The sequence below is a fragment of the Pyrus communis genome, chromosome 15 (genome assembly GCF_041283825.1).
Source record: "Pyrus communis isolate YQ-2024b chromosome 15, ASM4128382v1, whole genome shotgun sequence".
NCBI lineage: Eukaryota > Viridiplantae > Streptophyta > Magnoliopsida > Rosales > Rosaceae > Pyrus > Pyrus communis.
The window spans coordinates 25,874,161-25,881,801 of NC_142579.1; positions in this window are offsets into that span (position 1 = coordinate 25,874,161).

Consider the following 7,641-nt stretch of genomic DNA (forward strand, 5'->3'; position numbering starts at 1 on the left):
AAAGTTTTGACAGACGCTTCAAGCAAGCAAAGTTTGAAGAAAAACAAAGATGGAGTAAAGCAGTTTATTAAATTTTAGCAAATTGATAAACTTATATGAAGGTCATCGAAATCTGACACAAGCTAAACATAGCAGACTACTCATTTAGCAGCTTGGATAACCTTGGGTTCTCTAGCAGTCATCCTGCCTTCATTAGCCACTTCGCACTTAATAATTTCCTCACCCGACACTTCATTTCAGCAGCTCCAAACTTGGCAGCACCATTTTCGATTACTCCATCTACAATAACTCGTAAATCAAACTCATGCAGTTTCTTCCTTCTTAACAAGCAGCACAACCGTGGTAGCCCAAACCATGGCCTCTGCCACGCCACTTCCTCGGCCTATGCCGAGCAGCCCAAGCGGTGGCCGTTGCCACACCACCTCCTCGGCCTATACCGAGACAACTCTTGGCCTCTGTCAGCTGACATGCTGCACCACCCCACAGTTACCCCGCGACAGCACAACTTAAGAAGAAGACAAAAAAATGAAGTTTTTCTTACATTGGTGCAGCGCGAAAAAGACAAAGAAATTAACGAAAAACGGTTCTTTGCACGGGCAAGAGAAGAAGAATGCTAGGGGAGGGGGAACAAATATCCTCTAGCTTTCTCTCTTTCTTGTAGGGATAAATAGTTGCCCTCCGAAGTTGATTTAATCCCCTACTTAAGGTAAGCTTAAATAAGCTTTAGAGGTGATTTATTTCCTTTTCCTAAAAGAATCTAATTCCAAGTCCAAGTAAGAATCTGTATCAAAGTTGGAGATCACTACACCTGCTGCCCTTTCCTGCGAGTAGCCCAGTAGGTGTGGATGCATTTGTGGAGCAAAAAATAATCAAGAAAATTATGGAGGTGACACGAGGACTTTTGGGTTAAAAGGACAAAATTACCCTCGACGCACACCAGGATTCCCACGCTCGTGCAACAGATAATAACAACTCAATCAAGGAAGAGTCAAAAGTGATCAAAATGGTATTTATTCAAATCCCTCTTATCACTCCTCATCAAATCCTTATTCAAAAGTTAACTCCCAAAACTTCCTATTTAATTTGGAATTAATTACCATGTTAATTGCAAGATATTATTTCACGTAATATCATGCAATTATTCTCCAATTACACCATATATGGCTGGTCACTATTCTCCAAATAGGGTCAGCCACTCCCCTATAAATAGCCCTATTATCCCACTAAAAAGTTAGCCATTGACTACCCATAAACTCGATAAATACATTCTTTTCAAAATTCTAACTTTGGCATCGGAGATTCTTCGGCCAAAACCCTTATTCATCATGGGAACATGAGGCTTTTGGCCTTAATCTTAAGTGTTACTATTTTGCAGGTGCATTTTTGTCAAAGGATGGCGGAAATTTGCATCCACAATGGGTGTTTAAGGGAAGCTAAGATGCCACATTTTCTCCACCACAACAACCTAATATAAGAAAATATATATTAATATTTTTAATATTTATAAATGAAAGAAAAGCAAAGTTAAAGAACTTCTATGGAGCTACTTAGCTGTCTTGGGCCTTGGTTTAATATAAACTACATGTCGACCTCTAGAAATGTACAACCATCTTAGAAAAAAATGTTAAAGAAATAATCAAATAATCTTAATAAAAATCACTATATATTAAATTTTGAAAATAATATACTTTTACCTTTTGTAGCTTCTCAACCTATAGGAGAAGGGCTTCGAACCAGAGTGGTGGAAAATTTTCTTTTACAACATATTGATTTTGTTGGCTTGAGATCTCTTCTACTAAACACAAAATTTATTAATGCAAATACTTGAATATAATTATTAAAATATTATTATACTTACCAAAGACTTAGGGTTCTGAAAATGTTTGCACAACCACGCTCAATCCGTTGGCCACTTCACCAATTCCGTAGGCAGCCTTTGGCGAAAGCAGACTCTATGTCTGGAAAAGCCTCAAAATGGTGGTGGAGGTTGCTCTTCCACTCGGTGTACCACTTCGTGAAGAGCTCTTCTATGTAGGTAGTATGGTCAGGATCAAGGTTTTCAGCATTAAAGTTCAGCTGCAAAAATCAAATAGTATTAAAACATTAATAATAATAGTCTTAATTTAGAAAGTACTATTAAAATTTGAATACACTTGCTTATAGCTCATGCCACATCACCTTCTTCGTGTCCTTCAACACTTTTGCCCAGGTTTACCATTGCATATGGCAATGAGTTTCCACTATTGATCATATGTCATGGACTAGCATGTTGTGCTGGTCAAACGTAAAAGCATCACAGTGTCGGAGATCATAAGTAATGGTGATGCGCATTCGACACACATGTGACCTTCACAGACTTTGTAGACATATGACCTTTTGGTTTTTTTTTTTTTCTACAAAAAAAATAAGAAGAAGACATTTATGGTAAAATATCAACCTAGAATTCTACTGAAAAATCAAAGAGCTTCCCTTAAAAGTAAAATATTTTCCATAACCTGCAAACATAATACAACATATATTCACATCCAACCAACATTTTCAACAATTATATTCATCTATTATCCATATCCAACCAATATTTGCAGCATGCAACAAAACATAATCATCATCAAATATTTTTAGGGAATTGTTGTTGGTACTCCAAAAATCTCATTTTGCACTTCATCCTTTCTATAAAAATATAGTTGTAAGGAGTGCATATTAGATTTGAAGAATAAGGTATGGAGTCTACTAGAAGTTTGAGAGACGTCTCAAAGGTATAAAATTGGTTAATGATTGAATAATTACAATTGTTACATCCAATGACTTAATAAAAGATTACAACGACTTGGAACAACTCAAAAGACTTTGAGAATTAAAAACAACATTAATCGTCATTAATCCAATGGAAACCAAAAGGCCTGATTTTCTTACGAAACTTTAAACTGCATTTTGGAAGCCTAAACGGCCTCGAATAGCTAAAAGTTTGTCAGATATCCTTGCAAAGCATTATATTTGAACCACGACGTCGTTTTCTTTTCAGAAAGGTATCACAAGCCCAAACAGAGCTCGGATGCCAAATTTGTGAATTCATATTGCATCCATTCGCTTTGTCAATCTTAAAGCGCTTCTTGCTCTTTACCTTTCCTCATACAAATTCACAACAATCTTCTTCTACATCAGTCAACTTCACTTGGAAAGAACTCAACCTCGAGTTCATCTTCAATAGAACCAGTAATGGTAAGGATCTTGATGTGTAAATAAATTCTTCAACCCAAATAGCCCAATGTTCTTGATATATGGTTGGACTCACAATGGAGCTAATACCATACACAAGATTAGAACATGCAACTTAATATTTGAATTCTTTCTTAAGTGATGACTCTTGCATCTCTTGGTCAATATGGGCCTTGGTTTCATCATACCTTGACAGAACGATTCTGAACCCTATGTCACAGATGATTTTAGCTAGTGAAATTGGTACTAGACAGAATATCTTGTAATTTAAAATTCGATATATGCTTGACTGACTAGTCAACGTCACAAGTTAACTAAGATCAAATTTGTTAGTTTACCAAAACCGATAATAAACAATTATACCTAGTTTACAAACTTAACTCTAGTTAACAAAGGTCCAGTTCAGTGTACATTTAAACTTTGTTAAACCTAGCTGAAATTTAAACTTTGTTAAACCTAGCTGAAAGCACATATCTGTTTGTAAACCCTAGGGTCAATGTGCTACATGCAAATTAACAAGATATGTGAGCAAGAATAACAATAATCAACACAAGGAGTTTTTTGCATGAAAAACCCACATCTGGCTTAAAAAACCAAGGACTCACCACTGAGTCTAATCCCCTAGTGTAAACAAAGGTTCATACAAAAATCCACACAAAGCTCAATTCTTAGAACCCTATCTATGAAGCAGTTTTACCTTTGTGCAACATTGCTTACACAAGATGAACTCTTACGGCCTTCACGAAGTGACAGCTCTTTCTAAGCTCATCACCTTGTGGCATTGATAATTAACACAACCAATGCTAATGATATGACAATGAAGGTTATGTGAAATCTGGATTCAATGACCATTCAGTTTCTTTAGTCAAACATTTGAAGGAAGAAACTGATAAGAATCCTAAAACAAGTCGATATAACGATTTGAAACTTAATGCAAGACCATGAAAAAAATGCAAACCTACTTCCTAATGATTGGTGTTTAATGCATGAAGAAGGTTTGGCAATTAGGGTTTCATAAATGGAGAAAAGGCAAGCTCAAAGCTTTTAAGGCAACTCTCTCACTCTAAAATAAATTCTAAACCCATGAGCAACAAATTGAAACCCTAGGGAACAAATATACCTAAGGAAATTTGATTTCCATTAGCCAACTTGTGTCAAGGACACTTGTCGGCTGCAAAAGAGATATAGGCATATCAATGGCCAGAAACTGACCACCAGCAAAAAGGTGTTAGTCAGCCCATGTAGGCTATCTTAATTTGTGTGCCTATACAGCTGGAAGTTAGCGTGCAAAGCTGACTAAACAATCAAACTAGATACAATGCAACACATATATAAATATGAAATGTACATGCATGAACAAACCTTTTGAGGTAAAATGTGCCATATCTTGAACATTTACTCTTGCAGCAAAAACCCATAATCAGAGTATATCCTAAGGCTAAATTGAGCATGTGTGAGGTTCAGTTACAATATTTGACGAGGAAAACCAAACCCAAGAGTCTTGACTTCACAGCTAGCTACTTAGTATTCACACTTCAAGTCGGCATAATTTGTCAAATTATCAAATAGACGGGCTAAAGGCCCACTTCCAACAACACCAATATTGCCCCCAATTTGTTAATTACCATATGCACAGGTCGACAGATGTGGGGTTTTATCACAAAAGCCTCGATATTAGTTGGAGTGAGGTTAGGATATTTAAACTCTTATTTTCTCAGAGATACAGTTGATGTGTGATATTTTAGCATGACCCCTCATGTGGGACCCAATTAGTAGGTCATACATGGGAGATCCACATATCGACAACCATGTGGAGCCAAGGCGACTCACCCTACACGAGGGGCCAAAGGACCGAACATCATCACGATGGGCCAAAGGGACTCACCCGTCACGTGGCAATACATGCCCGCTTTTTAGGTCTGATACCATGTTGAATTATTAGAGAGACAGGCCGAAGAATTGCATCCAACAATATCGATATTGCCCTTAACTTGTTAATTACCACCTACATAGTCAGGTGTGAGGTTTTATCACAATAGGCCTCGATATTAGTTGGAGTGGGGTTAGGATATTTAAACTATTATTTCTCAGAGATACGGTCGATGTGAGATATTTCAACATAATGTTTCTTGCATTACAAACTCCCTCTAATGGTCAAGTTTGTCCTTTAATTTCTCTTGGTTGATTGTTGATTCTCGACCACAAGTTCTCTTTTATTTGAGACACCTCCACTTTGATTATATGTGCTCCATTAATTGCCAGTTTCATCTTTCAAATTTGGAATTTCAATAGGTACATCACTTTCTTTTCCTACATGGTCGTCATCATTAACTTCTTCTTCATTTTTCCCATCAGCCTCCAGCAAGTTTGCCTTAATTTGAAAATCATCAAAGTTTTTGTGATTTTGATGATTTGGATTATTATCCAGGGGCGGGTTTGCAGCTTCCTCTAATTCACTTTCTTGAACACAAGGCCTCTAACCTCCTTGTTTATTGCTTTTGGCGTCCCTTCTATTATTTGGCTCGAATGCTTGGAGTAACACCTCATGAAGCTCTTCGAATTGAGTGATTCAGTTTGCAAAATGCATTCCGAGCATCTAGGTCTACTTGAGTACCAATTGACGTAACACGAATTAATCAAAAGGGTTACCAACATAGTCCCTTGAAGAATAAGGTCTGGAGTCCACCAGAAGTTTAAGAGAAATTCCAAAGGGTTAAAATTGATTAATAATTGAATGATTACAATTGTTACATCTAATGATTTAAATAAAAGATTACAACCGTTTGGAATAGCTCAAAAGACTTTGATATTTAAAAAAATAAAAAATAAAAAATAATCATCATTAATTGACTGAGCTTGGACCACGACGTCGTTTTCTTTTTAGAAAGGTATACAGGCCCAAATCAGAGAGCAGACGCGAAATTTGTTACTTCATGTTACGTCCCTTCGTTTTGTCAATTTTAAAACGCTTCGTTTTCTTTACATATCCTCGTAGAAATTCACCCCAATCTTGTAACACATTACGATCCTTCTTTCTTAGTTATGGATGTCGAGGGAATCTGAGATGGATGGTCAACTGCACGACGTCGTCGGTGAGTTCGACGTATGCTTAACTATGGATGCGTCACCGAGGCATTGAACGATGCGAGCACCTCAAAAATAACTGGTATAACTGGTGTAGGCCTCACAATAAGTTGAGTACTACTGGCCAGAACAGGAGGTGTGGGAGATGCACTAGCACCTGAACGACGATGAGAAGAAATCAAACATGACATTTGTAAAATTTGTCGACAACAAAAATATCAATTGAATTTCTACAATTAAAAAATTATTCATAAAACTAAAATTTTGATCCTAAAATTAAAAACAATTAAACTAAAACCATAATTTGAAAAAAAAAAAAAAAAAAAAAAGTTAATCGTAAAAGTAAAATTCTAATCCTAAATTTAAAAAAAATGTTCCTAAATCTAAAAACCTAATATGCAAAAAGTTAAGATATAAAACTATAATCTAAACCTAAAATTAAAAATAAAATAAAATAAAACCCAAATCAGGAAAAATTAAGAAATAAATATAAAATCCTAATCCTAATATGCAAAATAAATAAATAAATAAATAAAAATAAAAAATAAAAAACCTAAAATTTGCAAAACATCCTAAACCTTAATCTGCCAGCTACAACCCGCCAGCTACAACCCCACCCACCCTTCCCCGGCACCTTCAACCAACACCCACCCTCCTTCGCCACCTTCAACCCATGAGCACCCTTCTCCACCACCTACAACCCACGATCTCCAACCTACCACAACCCACCCCCCAATCCCGAACCCCAACAACTCACCTAATCTCGAACCCAATAAACCCAAAATTGAAAATTAATAAACAAAAAAAAAATCAAGGGTTTAGGAGAAATTACCTTAGGGAGAGAAGGTTGAAGAGACAATGAGAGACTGGGAGATAGGACCGGAAAGAGAGTGAGCTAAGGTCAGATGGAGACAGGGGCGGAGAGTAGAGGAGAGGAAAAGAAAGAAGAAAATGGGGCCCTGGTTTTAATTTAGGACAAAAGCTTCGCCGCGCAACAATCATTAAAAATTAAAAACTCAACCTATTTTTCGTGCACTGCCAAAATTTTCACAGTTTGCGTGATGAAAGCCTAAATAAAGTTCATCGCCTAAATACTTTTCAGGCGACGACAAAATTATTCGTTGCTTAAGAAGACCTGAGGCAACAAACTAAAAGTTTCGTAGCACAACAAGCATTAAAAAAATTAAAAACCCGCTCGTAGTTTAGGTGATTAGGAGCTGACTAATTCCCAATCGTCGCTTTAAGATTATTTAGGCGACGAACTAAAAACATTTTGTCGCCTAAACATACCTAAAGCAATAAATATCCTGATTTTGTTGTATAAAGTTTTTAATTAATTCT